The sequence below is a fragment of the Citrus clementina genome, unplaced genomic scaffold, assembly GCF_000493195.1.
Source record: "Citrus clementina cultivar Clemenules unplaced genomic scaffold, Citrus_clementina_v1.0 scaffold_9, whole genome shotgun sequence".
Classification (NCBI taxonomy): Eukaryota; Viridiplantae; Streptophyta; class Magnoliopsida; order Sapindales; family Rutaceae; genus Citrus; species Citrus x clementina.
The window spans coordinates 12,249,293-12,270,620 of NW_006261964.1; positions in this window are offsets into that span (position 1 = coordinate 12,249,293).

Here is a 21,328-nt window from a genome sequence, read left to right on the forward strand (position 1 = left end):
ACTTTTGTTTCAAACCTTAGTGATCCTTTACAAACATGTTTAACTCACTTTGGTTTGGATTTTGATATTGACAGATCGGTCGATGAGGTCAACGCCCTGCTTGACTCAGCACCATCTATGGACACTAATAAATGGAAGTCAAGAGTTGAGCAACTAGCACCATCAGAGAAGCAACTCATTCCATCATCAGAATCACCACCGAAACTCGAGCTCAAACCATTGCCCAACACTTTGGAATATGCGTTTTTTGGAGAAGAAAGTACTCTGCCGGTAATCATCTCATCATCCCTAAATGACGAACAAAAAGGTAAGTTGTTGGATGTTTTAAAAGAGCACAAAGAAGCATTAGGATGGACCATAGCAGATATAAAAGGTATAAATCCAGTAGACTGCATGCATTACATTCACCTCGATGAAAATGCTAAATCTACTAGGGAAATGCAACGTCGGTTAAATCCTAATATGAAAGAAGTTGTTAGAATTGAAGTCCTTAAGCTATTAGATGCAGGTATCATTTACCCAATTTCTAATAGTTCATGGGTCAGTCCTGTACAAGTCGTCCCCAAAAAGTCAGGAGTCACAGTAGTTACCAATGCTGATAATGAATTGATACCAACTAGGGTAACTACAGGATGGCGTGTATGCATTGATTATAGAAAATTGAATTCTGTCACACGTAAAGACCATTTTCCTTTACCATTTATTGATCAAATGCTTGATAGATTAGCAGGCCATGAATTTTATTGCTTTCTAGATGGCTACTCAGGATATAATCAGATTCCCATAGCACCAAAAGATCAAGAGAAAACTACTTTCACTTGCCCTTTTGGCACATTTGCATATAGGAGAATGACATTTGGATTATGTAATGCACCTGCTACATTTCAACGATGCATGTTAAGCATTTTTTCTGATATGGTTGAACGATTCCTTGAAGTCTTTATAGATGACTTTTCTGTCTTTGGTGATTCGTTTGATCAATGTTTACATCATCTAACACTAGTTCTGCAGAGATGTATCGAGAAGAACTTGGTCTTAAATTGGGAGAAATGCCATTTTATGGTAAAACAAGGTATTGTTCTCGGTCACATCATTTCGAGCAAAGGTATTGAGGTTGACAAAGCCAAGGTAGATCTCATTTCTAATCTTCCTCCACCCAAAACAGTCAGAGAAGTAAGATCTTTCCTTGGGCATGCTGGTTTCTATAGACGTTTCATTAAAGATTTTAGCAAAGTTTCTAGACCCTTATGCAATTTACTTGCTAAAGATGTACATTTTATCTTTAATGATTCATGTCTTATGGCGTTTGAAAAATTAAAACAGTTGTTGACATCATCACCCATCATTCAGGCCCTAAATTGGAGCTTACCATTTGAGCTAATATGTGATGCATCTGATTATGCAGTAGGAGTAGTATTAGGACAAAGAGTTGATCGAATTCCCCATGTTATTTACTATGCTAGTATGACATTAAATGATGCACAGTTGAACTATTCAACTACTGAAAAAGAAATGCTAGCAGTAGTGTTTGCATTAGAGAAATTTCGATCTTATCTCATTGGTTGTAAAATAATTATATTCACAGATCATGCTGCTCTTAAATATCTTCTCACAAAGAAAGATGCAAAAGCCAGACTAATTCGTTGGGTGTTACTTTTGTAGGAGTTTGACTTGGAATTCAAAGATAAGAAAGGGACAGAAAATGTTGTGGCGGACCACCTCTCTCGTCTCCATTTTGACACAATTACAGAGCCATTAATATTGAATGAGTCATTTCCAGATGAACAATTAAGGAATGTGGAAGTATTACCTTGGTATGCTGATATAGTTAATTATCTTGTTACAGGTAAACTTCCAGAGCATTGGACCAAGCAAGACAAGGCTAAATTCTTTGCAGAAATAAAGAATTTCTTTTGGGATGACCCGTATTTGTTCAAGTATTGTGCGGATCAAATTGTTAGACGATGTGTCCTAGAAAGTGAAATTCAGAATATCCTTTCATTCTTCTATGAACAAGCTTGTGGAGGCCATTTCAGCGCTAAGAAAACAGCGACTAAAGTTTTACAATGTGGTTTCTATTGGCCATCTATATTTCGAGACACTTACACTTTCTGTTCTTCATGTGATAGGTGTCAACGAATGGGGAGCATTACACGAAGGAACATGATGCCACTAAATCCAATTTTAGTGGTTGAGATTTTTGACGTATGGGGTATCGACTTCATGGGACCCTTTCCCCCGTCTTTTGGCCATCAATACATATTGGTTGCTGTTGACTACGTATCGAAATAGGTAGAAGCAATTCCATGTAGGACTAATGATCACAAGGTGGTGATAGCATTTTTGAAAAGCAACATTGTTTCACGCTTTGGATTCCCACGAGCAATAATCAGTGATGGTGGTGCCCACTTTTGTAACAAAGCATTCAAGCTCTTTTGACAAAGTATTCAATCACACACAAAGTGGCGACCCCGTATCATCCGCAAACCAGTGGCCAAGTTGAGATCTCCAATCGAGAAATAAAGCACATATTAGAAAAGACGGTGAGGCCAGACAGAAAAGATTGGTCATTAAGACTTGATGATGCCTTATGGGCATATAGAACGGCTTTCAAGACCCCGATTGGGATGTCACCCTACAGGCTAGTATATGGAAAAGCTTGCCACCTACCTGTGGAACTCGAGCATCGTGCATATTGGGCCATCAAGAAATTCAATTTTGACATGCAGCAAGCCAGCTCAGAAAGAAGATTACAGCTGGCAGAACTTGAAGAAATTCGCAATGATGCATACGAAAATACCAAGATTTACAAGCAACGAATGAAAGTCTTCCATGATAAGCAAATTATGAGAAAATCGTTCACTCCAGGTCAGAAAGTGCTTTTGTTCAATTCTCGCTTGCACCTATTCCCAGGTAAGTTACGCTCTCGTTGGTCTGGTCCCTTTATTGTTCATACTGTTTTTCCACATGAGGCAATTGAAATTAAGGACCCAAAGAATGGTGTCACGTTTAAAGTTAATGGTCAAAGATTAAAGCCATATCTAAAATACCAACCACGTGGAGAAGACACCGAAATAAATTTGAGTGACCCACCAGATTTGAATTGATTTTTTTTCTTTCTTTTCGTTGATTTGATTTTGTTTTCTTTCTTTATATTATTTTTTTTGCTAATTGAAATTGTTTTTGCATAAGTGTGTTTATTTTACCATTAAGTTTTCTCTTATCATTGTTAATCATGAGTCTCATACTTAGACCGTTCCTCCTGAACATTCTTAAACCACTTCAACGTGTCAAAACTCATCTCAAAAGGCAGATTCAATTTTGTAAAACACAACGCATTTGGGCTCTACAACCACCAGAGTTAGTAGCCTATGTTGAGGGTTTAGAAAGCCAACTCAGAGACATTGAGAGAAGTGTTTACGACATCCAGTTGGAGCTTGAGGTAAATTCAATAAGAGGACGATTTTAATTTTCTTTGTGTGTTTTAATTTGTTTTTCTGTTTGTGTGCTTTAGTTTGTTACCCCGGTGAAGTGGCGGATAACGGTACTCCGTGACAATCAAGTCGGTTACTTCAGTTTCCCATAATAACTGATATTCTGAGGCGAAGGTATGGACAGAAACGAGATTCTAGCGAAGCTTCACAAGCGATTCCCTTCACTTCCTCAGAATGCCCTCCTTACGATTTATAAAGCTCGGTCCGAACGCATGCGATTACTCATGAGGAATAACATACCTGCTGACATCCGTTGGTTAATCGAAGCGAAAGTACAATCGGCAAGTGAGTTACCTCCAAAATTTATTGCATACATGCCTGGTTGTGGTAAAGGAAATTATGCAAGAAAACGACGAGCTCGAAGAATTTCTGTTGCTTGTCATAAGTGTGCCAGAATGAGTTGCAATAAAAACCCATGTTCTTTAGGAATGGTGTCTGATAACAGGGAAGATAAGATTCAATTCATTAGGGATGGCTTGAATAAGGAGTCATTGGATGATATCCTTTTGTCTCTTGAAACACATCCCAGTGGATATGTGCAAGGAGCGATTCTCCAGTTATGGCCATTATTCCAGAAAGAGCATGCACGATATAGTCTCGGGAATCTGACTATAAACGACCCTGTTTGCCAGTTTATAAGAAAACTGGATAGGAAGCCTATCCTCGACCCATAGAGGGCGTTCAAGCCGTTTCTGGACGTAAAACCAGAGGAAGATGTGAGCCACAGTCGCAACTACCTGTAAATATCCTTTTACTTTATTGTTATTTTATTTCACTATTGTCTTATTGTTTGTATTATTGTCTTTAATAATTTTATTATTGTTTGCTTTTTCCTTTTTACTGTTTTCTTTTTTACTTGCGAGCCACGTGCTTTACGCGTTATTTGACACTGACATATTACCTCATACACAACCATGACCCACTATCACCAAGACTCTTAAATGTGATATCTTTTGTCAAGCACTCACAAATTATTTTTGAGAAGTATCGCAATGGCAGCTACTCCCAATAGACAATTCAAGAACATTTGTGTGCTTTCTGGATTTACATATGGCAAACATAAAGAGTTCGTTGAGGCAGCCATCGATCTTGGTCAAAGTATAGCAGCGAGAAAATTACACTTGGTGTATGGAGGAGGTAATCGAGGGTTATCAAAAATGGTCTCAGAAGCAGCTTTTCTCAGAGGAAGTCAAGTGTTAGGCATCATCCCAAGAGTCCTAAAACCATTGGGCAGTTCGTCTGACTCATCAACTGGAGAAGAGTTAGTCGTCTTAGGTATGCAAGAAAGAATAACTGAAATGCTTAATTATGCTGATGCTTTTATTTTCCTTCCAGGAGATCTTGCAACACTAGAGGCACTTATGACACTAGCATCTTGGGCCCATCTACACATTCACCAGAAACCCATCGGTTTGTTAAATGTCAATAACTTTTATGATGGCTTTATCGCATTTCTTAACCATGCAATAAAAACTATTTCATTCCTTCTAATGTGAAAAAACTCTTTATTTGTGCTCACACTGCTACTGAGCTACTTGATATGTTACAAGCTTATAAACCGGAGCCAGACCCTTGGACCTTTGTGTTGGAGCGACCAAATAATGATGGTAACAGTAGTCGCAGTAAGAAGTACAAATTAGATTTAACTCTCCGCCTGTAAATATTTTCTTCTGTGTTGCACCACCCAGGTGATGTCTTCTAAACTCTACTTTTTTCCTTTACAACATTGAGGACAATGTTTCGTTCTGGTTGGGGGGAGGGAATAGTCGACAATTGTGGAATCTTGGTTAAGTTTTTACTAATTTTTTGTTGTAGAAACTAACTGTTGCTAAATTTTTGTGTTGAAGATGGCTGAATATGGAGTGTAGTTACTCTAGAAATGCATCTTCATTGTTCGAAAAAAAAAATTTTCTTTTTCTTTATTAAGTTTTGATGTTCATTTTTCTTCTTCTTTTTATTTTCTCCTCTATAAATATACATTTTCCAACTTTTGAGTCGAAGATGGCTGAATATGGAGAGTAGTGCCTCTAGAAACGCATCTTCTAAGTTAAAAAAAAAAAAAAACCATTTTCGTTTTCTATCATTTTAAGTGTAACTTTTCTAATTAGTTTTTATGCATCATTTTCATATCTCTGCATACATATTTTCCTTTCATGTTTAGAATAGGTTGGGGGGTAGAATGTTGTTTAAAAAAAAAAATTATGTGATTTGTTTTAACATTAGATGACATGATTAATTTCAAATTTTAGTATTTGTATTATCTTTGGTCTTAAGTGATGTTACATTATGTTTGCTACTCTACATGTTGATGTCGGAGACAAATATGCGTTGCTTGAAGGAATGAACATGTCATAATAAGTACCAAGTGAGTTTTTGAGCCTATCATTTTTCTTGGAGAGTAACCCTTTTGCCCATTCTTTATACAGCTTAACAGTTTATTATTGTATACACGATCTCTAGATTTCTTTTGAGTTAACCCTTAATAAAAAAATTAAAAAAAAAAGTGTGTTGTTACATTTGGAGGCCCATCTAACTAGTAGATATGGAAGGTTATTTAGAGCCCTAAAAGACGATGGAAAGGTCATCTTTGATCCGTTTGAGCCTTTCTAGCCATCCCTTTTATTAAATATCCATAGTTAACCCTTTTGAGCCTTTAAAAAAAAAAAAAAACATTTTCTTTGTCAACTTATCATCTTGACCCACTCCGATTTGGAGTATTATCCGATATCTTATAAGTTCCATCACCTATTTATGTTTGAGAAAATGTAAATAATTATGTTGTTCAGTGAAGTTATACCAACAAAAAAAAAACAACAAAACAAAAGTTGTTGTTTCAAAAGAATAAAAATAACAATAATAGGTGAAATCCACCTTGCAACTTCCAAAAAATAAAAAAATAAAAAAATTCTCTGCATTTTTCTCAAACATACACTTTGTTTTCCTTATTTCCTTTCTTTGTTAACCATGTCCCTAGCCTACGTTACATCCTAATAAAAGTCCTTCCTGATTTTAGGGAACTATAATCTGAAGTAGAAGCTAGTTATATGGGCTAAAAAGATGTAGTGGTGCATAAAAAAAAATAAATAAATAAATTGGGTTGACTAACAGTTTTTATTTGACTTGAGATCGTATTATTTTTAAGCTGAGGGCATATTTATTTCATTTTGGTGAGAACATGTGATATCACTTCTTCATTATTTTCTCTCAATTACCATTCATTGGAGTGACTATTTTTATTGGGTTTAATTTATTTGTAAGAGTGTCACTACTTCCAGTGAGATTTTGGGGTTTGACATGTCATTCTTGAAAGTAACTATAACAAAGTCTACTGGGCTGATTCATGTGGATGGTTGATGTGGGTGTGATGTTGCTTTAGACTAGAGATAATGCTTATACTTTTATTTGATTGCTATCATTAATCTGATTGAATAAACACAAGTGTTTCTATAAAAAAAAAAAAAAAATCATTTTGAATTTGAATTTTGTTTTCGCTTTATTTGCTAGGGACTAGCAATAAGCTGGTTGGGGGGTGTGTTGAGTGTTAGAAAATGCATATTTATAAAGGAGAAAACCGTCATTTTACATTTCAAGTCTTACTAACAACCCTTACTTTTATGTATTTAACATTCTTGTGATTTAATTACGTGTGTTTTATTTTAATTAAGTAATTTATGTATTTTAGGGGTATTATAGTCATTTCACAATAAAAGAGAGATCAGACGGCAAAACGGACATCACTTTTGAACTCAGGACGGTCGAAAACCTTAGGAGGAGTATAAAAGGAAAAATGACACTATTCACATGTACGGTACTATTCACGTATACGGGACTGTATACGTTACTGTTCACGGCATTGTTCACATAGACGGATCGATGACGTGGCATTGACCGATGATGTGGCATTGACTGATGAGGTGTCACGATCCTGTTGGACTAAAATTCTTATGTACTGTTGATGGTGACGTGGCAGCATATCAGTGGACGAAAAATCTCGCGTACGGTGCATGCATCACACAGGATTATTTTCAACCAAACCGCGTTACTGTTCATCCGGGTCAAACCGCGTTACTATTCAAAGTCGGGTCAAACCGTGTTACTGTTCATCCGCGTGGTCAAACCGTGGACTGTTGACTGATGACGTGGCGCAATCCTGAGCGTCCAAACTGTTTTTAATCTGATGGCCATGATTTACTCCATGTATCTATAAAAAGGGGGCCTCTCCCCCCTAATTTGATATCTCTGAATCCATTTTTGGGATCCATTTTCTGTAATTCCTTCTCCATCTTGTATTTTCTTCGTATTTTAATAAATTCCCATTTTGCCCCTAGTTCAACTATGAGTGGCTAATTTTCTTTCAAGCTTAGGTTGAAGGTGAAGTCTCAACATGTGTCATGGGCTTAATTTGGTAAATTTATTTTCTCTTCCCCTCTATTTTTTGTGGATGTTTTGACTTCTCGTCGACAAATAATAATAATCTTGTCTAGATACCGCCTTGGTTACACCGGCTCTCTAGTGTAAGGTTATTATTATTTGGCACGATAAGCCCTTAGCACCATATTGATTAGAGCGTGGTTCATGAGGTGTGGATTCCCCCCTCATGATTTAATTGGCATTAATACGGATTATTTAGCCCATGATGCATGTTGATACGGATCCAGATACCCAAGTACGTCATTTCAATAGATTTCGCTTCAATTTATTCTCGTCATTGCAATTCCAATTTTAGAATTTATTCTCGCCATTTTAATTTAAGTCTTAACATATTCCAAATCATTTCCACCATAAATCCAACCACTCATTCACAAAATTAATTCGATACACAATTAAAATCCACCTCCTCGTGGGATCGACACTCAACACCATTGATCTATACTACAATAGATTCGTGCGCTTGCGAGTACATTAAAATTTTCACAACAATCACTGGAATACACAAGCATATAATTTTTAGTTCTTTTCAGATACTTCATTATATGCTTGACTGCAGTCCAGTATTTGAGGTCCAGGATTAAATTGATATCTGCTAACCATCCCTACCGCAAAACAGATGTCTGGCCTAGTGCAAAGCATGGCATACATGAGACTTCCCACAACTTCTGCATAGGGAACTTGTCTCATTCTCTCTATCTCTTCAGATGTTTTAGGTGATTGATCCTTAGAGAATGTAATTCCATGTCTGAATGGTAATAAACCAGTCTTGGAATTTTCCATGCTAAATCTAGCCAATATCTTATCGATATAGACCGCTTGAGACAAGGCTGAAGTTTTATTCTTCCGGTCTCGTAGTAACTTGATTTTGCTAACTAAATCTTTATTGTAGTCAATACTCCTATATCGTTTCAATCAGGAGAATATTGTCCACACAAAGAACTAGGAAGGCTACAAATTTTCCCTGAATTTTCTTGTACACACATGGTTCATCAATGTTCTGAATGAATCCAAGCGATTTAATCGCTTGATCAAATCTGATGTTCCATGACCGGGATGCTTGCTTCAATCCATAAATGGATCTCTGCAACTTACATACCATGTGTTCTTGGGCTTTTTTGTATAAATTCATCTAGTTACTGCATGTAGATGTTTTCTTCAAGATGCCTGTTAAGAAAGGCAGTCTTGACATCCATTTGCTAAATTTCATAATCTAGCACTACAGCAATGGAGAGCAGAATCCTGATGGATTTAAGCATAGCAACCAAAGAAAAGGTTTCCTCGTAATTGATTCCTTCTTTCTGAGTAAATCCTTCGGCTACTAATCTTGCTTTAAATGTTTCCACTCTTCCGTCTACTCCTCTATTTCTCTTGTAGATCCACTTACACCCTATAGGTTTTACCCCATTTGGTGCCTCTACAAGTTCCCAAACTTTATTGGAATACATAGATTCCATTTCTTGATTCATGGCCTTTTTTAAAATTCAACATCTCTATCTATTGGAGCTTCGTTGTAACTAATGGGATCTTGTACATGTTCATCTGAGATAGCCGTATAGGTTTCTCCCAAAAACATGTATCTCGCAGGTAACCTAGTTACCTTCCCACTACGACGAGGTTCTAAAAGTGATGGTTGTTCAAGGATAATCCTGTGCTGATAAGCTGGTTGTTGCTGTTCTTCCTGTTCTATAACAGGTGTTGAAAGCTGAGCATCAACCTGATCTTTTTTATTTCTCTAGTTTTACCTTACTCTTAGGTTATAAGTCATTATATAGTCTTCCTCAAAGAAAGTAAAGAATATTTCTATAAATACATTCCTATCTTGAGGACTATAATTCAAACTTTCCCTTATTCCTTTAAGATACCTAAAACATGCAAGCTTCTGAACACGAATCCATCTTCTCTAGCTCTGATTCTAGTAGAAATACTAGTAAACTCCAAATACGAATGTGTCTCAAACCATGTTTGTGACTTTTTCATAATTTCTTGGAGTAGTAGACACCGAGATAGATGAAACTAAGTTCAACAAAACTTTGTAGTTTCAAATACTAGTATCTGGAATAAAAAAGGTAAATGATAAACCACTTAGTATATGTCTTGTCTTATCCAAAAGAATCTTGTTTCTCCATTTAATTACACTATCGTATCATAGTGTTCATTGACAACCAAATAATGCTTAAATTCTCCATAGAGATATTCTTTGTTTCGATCATATCGAAGTTCTTTTATGTTCCTGTCTAATTGCTTCTGTCTTATCCACGTACTCTTTTGAATTTCAAAAGCAATGGAATTATGACGCATTTAGACAAACATAAATAAAATGAATATTCATCAACAAGATTGATAGAATACTCATAACCTTTTATAACATGTAAACTGATTAGTCCGTATACATTTGCATGCGCTAAATCATCAAATACAATGTTATGCTTTTTTTAGCTCAAAAAGAGCATCCTTGTCATATTACTTTTCTAAATAAGATTTATAGAGTTACAATGATCAATCTTAATAGGCCAACAAGTCTATCATTAATCATTTTCTTAAAATCTTATTATAGTTTATATGACTTAAGCATAAATATCATAGGTGATTTTTGGTTAGAAGAAACATTTCTTTTCTTAGATAAATGCATATACTTTTTATCATTATATCTTACTTTGAATAGATCAATATACTTTTATGATATAAATTGTCTTTATAAATAACCAAAATAAGTAATAAACAGAGGATCCAAAAATAACAATGTACTCCTGTTTATTAAAACAAGCCACCAAAATTAAATTCCTCTAATAATTCAAAAAATAAAGATAAATATCAAAACTAAAGTCTTGTAAAATTGATCTAGTCTTTCAATTGATATAAACTAGCATGTCCTCAACTGCTGTTTGATGCTTTTTTCACTTAATCTCTTGGTTTCCTGAAAACCAAATAAATGAATTACAAATAAGATTAGTTATCTCAGAATTCATTATTGTATAATGCAATAGAAATCTGAACTAATTAGGAAGCTTAAAGATTTCCTATATCTGATTTTAATAATCTTAGGACAATCTTTCTTCCAGTGACCCTTCTGTCCACATTTGTAACACTTGCCTTTTGGCTTGCCACTTCTTTTAGTGGACAGTTTGCCGATCCCAACTCTTGCTTGCTCATTCTTGTCTTTTGACTTAAGCCTTGAAGAGAATCCTTTTTCAGGAAGTTTTCTGCTATGATAAAATTCTTCTATAGCATGTAGTTCGCGCATTAATTCAATTAAGGTCATATCTTTATTGTTTAAGATATAACTGACCTTAAACTCTTTGAATGTATCAGGTAAAGATTCAATCACCATGTTAATCTTTGATTTATCATTGATTTGAACACCATGAATCTCTACCTCATTCAAATAGTCCATCATTTTGAGGACATGATCACGAACTTTTGTGCCCTCTTCCATCTTAGTATCTATAATACGTTTCAATGCTGCTTCTCTGGCAAAATGGGTATTTTGCCCAAACATCTGATGAAAACTAGCCATTATTTCAGTGGCTGTTTCCATGCTCCGATGTTTCTTATGCAGTTCCACAAAAATCAAAGCCAATATATAGCGCTTAGCCATTTTGTTAGCTTCGCACCATTTCTCGTAAGGCTCCCTCTGATTTCTATAATCGTATAACGATGGTTCAGGAGGGCAAGGCTGGGTCAACACATATTTGCTTCCCTTAACAGTGAGAATATTAAATAGATTGCGTTTCCAATCTAAATAATTTTCGCCAATGAGTTCATTTTTAACAAGGATAATTAATAATGGGTTGATGGAAGACATTTTCTGAAAAAAAACAAAATACACATGCATAAATACTTTGAAACAATATTCACAATAAATGACAAAAATGCAAAAAATCATAAATACATTTTAATTTATTGTAACGATAATGTAGTACCGCTTCGACAAGCTATCCGTTGGGGAAGTCATGTCTACACTTACTAGACCCAATTATCCATTAGATTATTTACTTTCATGTAAAAACATGATAAATAATTATCGTTATCCTTTTGGGTTTAAATTTGTTAACAGAGCTTCGTTGGGAAGGTTAATAACAAATTTTAGTTGAGTGTATAACCATTGTTTCAATCTACGTATTTTTCATATCAATAGTCACCGTTGGGGCGAACAATCGATTGAAAAAATATTTCAATTTTATCTTTGAAGAAGTTCATCAAATAAAATATCTAATATATATACCCTCCGTAGGGAGCATCACCGTATCATGAAGTCGAGGGATATATATAATTTTATTATTGAACTAACAATGGAGCCCGTGGGAAAAATTATCTTGAATTTTCCCTCTCCCACTCAATATTTTAAAATTGATTTTTCCTTTTTAAAACATACATATTGTTAATTGCATGCTTCCTATAATATTATCTAGATGATATCCAATATTATTAAGCATAGGCAAATTTCAAACAATATAATGAAATTCATAATTAATGAATGACATGTATCATTATGCATAGAGTGGCACTACCTATTCTATATGACATGTTATCATAGCATGTAATCATCCATAACAAAACATATAGAAAAACAATTAAATAATCTTAATTCATGGCTTTCCTAATAATGAAAAAATACATTAACTTAAGCCTAATCTTCATTTGGCTTCTTGTCAATGTCCATCTTTTCATAATCTTGTCTTTGTTAATGGACTAGGGGAAATTGGGCTTTTAAATTTATAATTGGTCCAATTTTAATTTTTGGAAGGAAATAAATAAATAAAAAATTTTTTTTATTAAAATAAAACTTTTGGACCCAAGAATAAATTTAATGTGTTCAATTTTATCTATGCATTTTAATCCATTAAGCTCAAATTACAATTGGGCCTAAAACTAGGATTCTTTAAGCCCAAAACTGTTTTTAGACTTAAATGCAAAAAATTAAAACGTATCTACCTAAAGAAAAAATTATGAAACCATAGGGCCCTCCATGATAAAAACCATGAAACCCTAAAATCATATTTTTCTTTCTTTCTTCTTCCCCAGCCGCCATCACCAGGGCAGCCACTGTTCACAATTTCCAGCCATCTCCGACGCCGAACCACCCGCCGCCATGTCGCCGGAAACGCTCTAAACTCGCGCACGCAACTTGCTGCTCGTGCAGCTCGCGCTACTGGCCACGCTGGCCGCGCACGCTATTTGCTGCGCGAGCAGCCTGTGCCAGTGCGTGCTGCGCGCACAAGCCACGCTTCCCGCGAGCGCTGGCTGCTGCGTGCTGCTGCTGGCAGCGTGTGCTGCGAGCCGCGCGCTGCTGCCGCTGCGCGTGCAGCGTGCGCTTGCTGGCAGCATGTGCTGCTGGCCGCGCGCTGCTTGCTGCTGGTTGCGGCTGTCAAAATTTCTAGCCTCCGTCGCTCCGATCTTGAAAATCCGAGATTAATTTACAAATTTCCTAGGCCAATTTTGGCTTACAAAAATTCTATAACAGTAAAATAAATCAAGAGGGAAACATGGTGATAAAAAACCACCCCTCCTGTTACAGATCCAAAGAAAAAATACAACAGAAAATCTAACCATGAATTAAGACAAACCAAAACATGCTTTATTCATATATTAAACAAATAATATATATCTGAATAAATTGTGCCACTATAATACATAAATTTCAAGAATGATTTCATACGAAATTCTTATATATTAATATGAGATGGCTCTGATACCAATTGTTGGGGAAAATTTAGGTTTTTAAATTTTTTATAAAATCTTTTGAAGATCGCTCTCATATAATATATAAGAATTTGTAATTCAGAAATTGTACCTTGAAAATCCGAGTTGGCTTTTTCCGCTGAAGTGATTTAGGCTCCTAGATCACGATCCGCCACCACCACTCCTGTTAGATCACGATCCGTCACCACCACGCTTGTTAGATTACGAACTGTCACCAATGATCTTCCAAGTTATGACTCAGGTTCGATCTGCACTTGACGTGTGGGTGCCTTTATCACTACCAAAGCAACTAGCACGAGAAAATTTTTCTCTCAACAATAGAGAGAAAAATCTTATTCTCCGATTTGTATAAAGTGGCTTCTCACTTTTCTTTTGAGAAAATAAGCCTTTTATATCTCTCTTTAGTGAAAACCCTAGGCTCCAAATAATGCCCTAAATAAAACTCACGTTATTTTCTTTTTCAATAGGGAACCCACCTTGTAAAATAACATAAGGCCCCTTATACAAAAGCTAATTAAATGGAGCCTCCCACTAAATGATATATTTAGACTTTTGACACAAATAGCTAGTTATCTTAGTTATTAGTCCAGTAGTGGTGCAGTCAATTAAATGAGCTAACCCGGGGATCATTTGGGAACATACAATAGTGGCTACAATAATTAGGTCTGTAATTAAACTAGCCCAATTATTTAATTCCAAATCTACTCCACTAAAAGATTGGAACTGACTTCCATAATTGTATGCTCGAATAATAATTCGTCCCAACCCACATTGATTTCTTTACTGCACAGTCCTTTGTACCACATCGTTAATTAAATTGATATCTCAACTGTCCAATCAATTTAATAACATCTTATTCCTTGATACTTACTGGTTTTCTCTAATGATCATTTTCAACATACTAAATATGTTGACACACTCTGGCCAGAGAATTCTATGATCAAGTGCCGAAAACCCATCAAGAGATGTGTTGTACAAATTCTATATTGTTAATCCATAACTCCAATATTCATAATTGCTCCCACCAAGATACCGGATAATCTTGACCACAAGTATGTGTCGTGCCCATTGGTAACTCAAATGGAATAACAATTACAATCATGAAATCATAATTAACTCAAGATTAAGATTACAGTAAAATCAATGCCTATGAGATTTAATAAGTCTGACAGTTATTACAAAGTTAATTAAATCTCATATGTGATCCTGTTCAATGTAGTCGCACTACATCAATAAATTCATACATGATTAAGACAAATCATTCAATAAATTTATTACAGTCTATACCTAAATAAAGTGCCCAACTTTATTTATCAACTGCGAACTAAATTTATTTAATCATAAGATAACTTGTATTTATGTCTTCTGTGAATCCACATGGTGATCACATAAATACATATAATATGATTAAATGGACTTTAATACAAATATTAATGCAACTAAGATATTTGAATAAAATACCTCATTTATTTTATTAATCAGAAAAATTGTTTATTACAATTAAATAAACACATATGCTTTTAAAGAGCATATTTTCCCAACAAAAGGTTAGTAGTCGCTGTTGTTAAAGCAATAAGGAAAATAAATTTGATTAAAAAAAGAATAACACAACTTCTAGTTAAGAAACTAAAGGTGTTACAAGAAATAACATGCCTATATTATTTTTCTCTTCTACAATAAAACCAACATGAAAGTATTTTTCATTCTACTTTTTGTTCAATACAAATAATATTTTTTAACTTTCTCCACAACACAAACTTCCAAAAGTTTCCTGCCATCAAATATTATATTCTTTCTCTTCTTTTGAAAAAAAAAATATAACTTAAAAGTACTAAAAATATATGATAAATAACTTTGGTTTGAGTACATACCTCATGAGTCTCATTCTTCAAAAGATCACATAATTTGTCTCAATCCCCTTGTTTGACATATTTTAGTGGATGTCTACATGCCTCACTTGGTGAATAATTTTTTATAGGCCTTCTTTAATGTTTTGCATCGATAATCAAATATTGTTCACCCATTATTTTATTCAAATAGCACAAAACATGCAGTTTATTTAGGTCTAAATCAAACCACTCCTGTATAAGATTATTACGATGTAATAGTAACAAATATGTCAACTATAACATTGTTGTTAAGAAAGTTTGCATATAAGTAAACATTTGAATAAATCCACCCTCTCATTCTAAGGAATCTTTGACCATGAGGCCATGCCAAATGGAGCGCGAGTTTGAATCGCAGTTGCTAATTAGTTCTTTACAACGTGTTCCTTCATGTTCCCCTATAATTGGCAAGATAGTATAACTATTCGACCTTTTAACCTCACCATAGCCATTGTATTAAGATGTGGTTGTAACAAATATGTCAACTATAACCTTGTTGTTAAAAAACTTTGAACAAAAGTAAACATTTGAAAAATCCACTCTCTCGTCCCAAGGATCCTTCCACCATGAGGCTACACCAAGTGGAGCGTGCGTTTGAACAATTGTATCACAGCTGCTAATCAATTTTTTACAATATGTTCCTTCTTTTTTCCATATAATTGGCAAGATAATGATAGCTATTCAACCCTTTAACCTCACTATAGCAATTGTATTAAGACCTTGTGTACATCCTCGAGAACTTCGCACTTCTGGAGGTGAACATATATAAAAGAAAAAATTACACAATAAAACAAAACTACAATCACACAAACACAATAGTTAAGGAAATATTAACAAGAATGTGGGTTGAACTCAATGGCTAGTAGAAAATTAATCAATTAAAACAAATTTCAACATCAATAATCTCAAAGTTCTCTATCAAAGCAAGATAGAAAATTCAGATTAATCAATAGAATAAGGTAGACAGCCTATAGTTTACGTTTATAATTTATTATCTATACTACTCCGCACATCTTGCGAATCCTCCATTGTGAGAGGAATTGCGTCATCAAGCAAAGTTAGAGTACTATATGCAGAAGAAGTAGATGCAAGGAATATTTATGCAAACCCGAAGCCATTTGAAAGATAACATATGTCATTTAAAAATAAATTAGATTATAGTAAATTAGAAGAGAAGAGTAAAATTAAAAAAAAAAATGCTATAAGAAAAAAATTAATTAGCCACATTAGATTAATTCAACAATGAAAATAAGTACGAAATTATATACCGTATATACTTCAGGTTTGTTTTGGTCTAAATTAGAGTCATCTAAATCTTGTACAAGTTCACAATTTGCAATAATTTCATCATCACATAGAGATTTTTGCACAAGTTGGGCATCAATTAAATCTGCAGCAACATCATCCCCACCAAACGATTGTTCATCAAAATTATCCTTTTGCGACATAAAGACAACATAACCATCTAAGTTAGTACATTGGTCTTTGTCCTCTTCAAATTAATAAAAACTAATCAGTTCTTAAATTTAAATTCGGTTGGGGTTTTTAAAGTTAAACCAAACTAAATCAAACCCAAAATAAATTTCAAGTTTTGTTCGATTCGATTTAACTCGATCCAAATACCCACCCCTAAGTAGAAGGCGAGTGGCTTATCGCTGAGAGAGACAGCCAGTGGTGGACTGGTGACATAGCATTGCATGGCACATGAAAGGAATTTAGATCTATCGAAAATAGATGTAGACAATTAAAAACCAAAAATTAATTACTTAATTAATTTTTTTGGAAGTACTGTTCACTGTTATTGTTCACCACAACTGTTCACAGTTATTGTTCACGTTTACTATTCACAATTACTGTTCATCTGCATCAAAAATATTAATTTTCTAAAAGCACAATAAAATGCAGAAAATAAATGACACATAGATTTTTACGTGGTTCATATTAATCAATCCTACATTCACGAGGCCACGCCCAATGAAAAACAATTCACTAAGTTGAGATGTTACAACCTATGGATTTACCAAACTTAAGACTCTCACTTACAGTTTATCAACAAACAGTTTACTCAACCTTAGAATGAATCTGCTTCTCTTGAATAATTGCTACCCCTCTTGATCCACGATCCTTAAGGCACTTCGCAAAGTGATCAATAGCAATTCTTCAATTCTTCAATTCTTCAATGTCTAGTGATCCAAGATCCACATAAACTCTCCACAGAGATGAAAAGAAAATAAGAAAACAAATCAACACAACATGATACGCCAAATCTAGATTCTCTAGAGAGGAGGCCGAATTTTGCTTCTCTACTTTATGCTCTGTGTTGTGTGATCCGACTTCAGTTGTGAAATACCTCTCTTTATATAGACACTAGGGTTTCACCAAAATAGCAAGTCTTAAAAGACTTGGATTCTTTCCAAATAAGAGTTTCTTTTCTCTTATAATTCCCATGAATCTGAATAGGAATAAATCTTATCTTCTTGCCTTGTTTGTCTCCCAAGAAATATCTAGAACATTTAATGAACTTCCTGTTTGAACCAACTTCTTGCTCTAAATAGATCTCATGCGCCAATTATAGAATCTCACCATCAATTGACTTGTTAAATTAGACATCTAATTAAATTAGGAAACAAATATTCCTACTAAATTGGAATATACTAAATTAGGGAATTAATAAATTAATCTCTATTACAAGATATGCAATAAATAAACTTCCACTTTAATTAGACTTGCCATAAAATGCCAACTCTATAAATAATGACCTTAACAGCACAAATAGAGGCTAGTGGGGTTGCGTAGGGATGACAGCAGTTGGGAAAGTTATTAGAGAGATGAGTTGTACGAGAGAGGTTAGGTGTTAGGGTTTAATTTAGACGGATCATGATTAAGACAATTTTTTTATGACATTCGAAAATTTGGTCATGGAATAGTAATTATAGTGACAAACTTTTGAAATCGTCACTAATAGTCTCGTCTTGACTAAAGTTGTATTTTACAAACAGTAATTCTCTTTTTTAGATGCATTAATTGGTCTTTAAATTAATATTTTTATGACAAATGATAGATTAGTCACAAAATGATGCAATTTTTTAAGCGCTAAATAATTGCTTTGAAAATTCAGTAATTTGAGACATTACATAACCTTTTGTGACAAAATATGTGGTTGCTAAATATAATTATAAGCAACAACTATATTTCGTAACTAAATAATGTTTATTGGGACACAACATATTAGTCACTCTAGTAGTTTTGATTTCCACTAATTTAAAGACCATTTTTGCTGTCATAAATACTTACTTGTAGTGACTAAACAAGAAAAATAAATTTGGAAACGAGTAACTAATTTTTTTTTATAACATCAGTCATTTAAATTTTTTTTAATAACATCGGTAATTAAAATACAAAAAAAGTAAAAAGAGAAAACCAAAAAGCAAAAAAAAAAAAAAGAGAGAGATCGTGAGAAACAATAAAAAGAAAAAGGGAGAATAGAACCAAAAAAAAAAAAACAAAGAAAGGAGATGGATAGCTTAAAAATAAAAAACCCTGGATGCTTAATAGCCAATTGCTCTAGCCAACCAGCAACCTCAACACTGATTTGATTTCCAGTGGCCACAATCAGGAGTTGTAGTATTTGGTAAGCAAAACTCGCGCTCACTATATCTAAGAGCCGAGGTTGGAGAAAATGGGTCAATTGATTTAGGGGTCTTGGATCGTATAGGATTGCCTACAAAGGTTTGGGTTTGCAAATTTATGGACATGGTTGTTGAAAATCTAGTGAAGTTACAAAGAGTTTTGATTAAAGTGATAGTTTCTGGGAGTGATTGAGTTTAAACGGGACAACGGCTTTTTTAATAATAAAGTCAGCACCATTGGATCCAAATTCAAACAGTGGTTAGTTGGTGATTATTGACTAAGGATTAAGGAAGCTTCGCATAACGACATGTGTTTTTGATTCTGTTATTTACACCATAGCCAAGAAACGGCTTGAAGCCACTGTACAGGACAGGGGAGTTTGTAGATATGGTTTACTGTAAGTATTTGTATCCTTATGAAAATTCATCTCTTTTCTTTATAAATAAAGTGCTTCATTTGAGCCTTTTATTTTTGCACAAAGAATTGAATTGTTACAACTATTTGCTTTGGGAGAAATTAATAATGGAATATGACGCTTGACCATCTCATTTTTTATGTCATCTTTGTATTTGCGTGACAATTTTTTTGAAAGGCTTAAAGAATTTTGCAATTTCGCAATATATATTTTTTTATGAAAAAAAATTCTCATTTATGTAATTGCTTTGTGAATTCTCATTAATGGTTGTTAATTTTCTTTATTGACTGGTATATGTTTTCTTATATTTGATTATGTTCTTTGATGTGGCTTTTTGCTTAATTTGGGATTTCATAAATATGGCTAGTTTGATTGTATGTAAATGAAATTTAAATTTTATTTATGCATCATGAATGCCATTGTTGTAGAATTTTAATTTTTGTGGAATCAATTGAGCATATTAAAAAAAGGTTTTGGACATTCTATTTTTTACTTTAATTCTGTCCAAAAGTAAGGTTTTTATTTGGCGTTTGTATATTGCATGTAGTGGGCACCTTCATAGGAGCCATGACTGGAGCTTTAATTGGATAGAAAATTGAGAGTGGATTTTTGTTCGAGAGACTGTAGTTGGAGCTAATTTTCTATTGAAGTATTTGAATCTTCAATTGAATTGTGAGATCAAACATCTCTTGTATTTGGTGAGCCATATAGCCTTAATAATATTGCGAGAATATTTATTTATGTGGACCACCTTCTAGTGTCTTGTTAAGATTGGCAGCTTGTCAAGTTTCTTAGGTGCATAAATTTCATGTGATTTCTTTCAAGCATGAACAAGAGAGAAGAGAAAGGAGGTAAAAGAAAATATAAGCTGAAAAGAAAGTAATAGCTGAGAAATTAGAGAAGACAAAAGTTTTATTTAAACTTTCTCTTTTTCTATTTAATTTCATTATTATCTAGTTTGTTGCATGCACCTGATTTCAATTATTATGGCCAACGGATACTTGTGAAATTTCAAGTACAGATAAGTAACAGAGAAATATATTGGCTTAAAGAATAACATATAATTTGCTATTATAGTATTTGTAAGGTTGTACTTTTTGGTTACAAATTAATTATTTGTTATTTTAATTTTCACTTGAAAAAATTTCTTCGTATATAATGTTATTCATGTCAAAATATGTATTGTAGGATAACTTTGAGGCCAATGTCTATAATCTACAAGCCTGGAAGCATTTGAAGAAGACAATGAAAGACAATTTCAAATCAATTTTCATGACAACTAGAAACGGTATTTAAATTCATCAATAATTACCAAGGACCAAGATAATTAGTAATCCTTTTTAATTTTCTCATTATTTTATTTTAGATAATTGATATTTGTAATTTTTGTAGTTGAATTTATTTGATTATATTATAATTTTTCATCAACTTTTGTTTATTTAATTTTATAAGTATTTGTTCATTCGTACATTCTTACTTGTGAAAGTTTGTAGTTTTTTTTATATTAATATTGAGAAAATAATTGCTAAAATAAAAATTTTGGTCATTAAATTTAATTTGATGTAACTTTTTGTGACTATCAAATTTAGTCACAAGTGATTTTTTTTAATGACAAAAAAGATTAGTCACCTACAATTTTAGTAAAGCATACAAGACTATAGTGATTATAATCTACAACAAAGAAAAAAGTCACGAATTCTAACAATTGGAGACAATTAGTTTTCATCACCAAAAGTAACATTCATTGACTAAGAAATATTGTTATGGATATG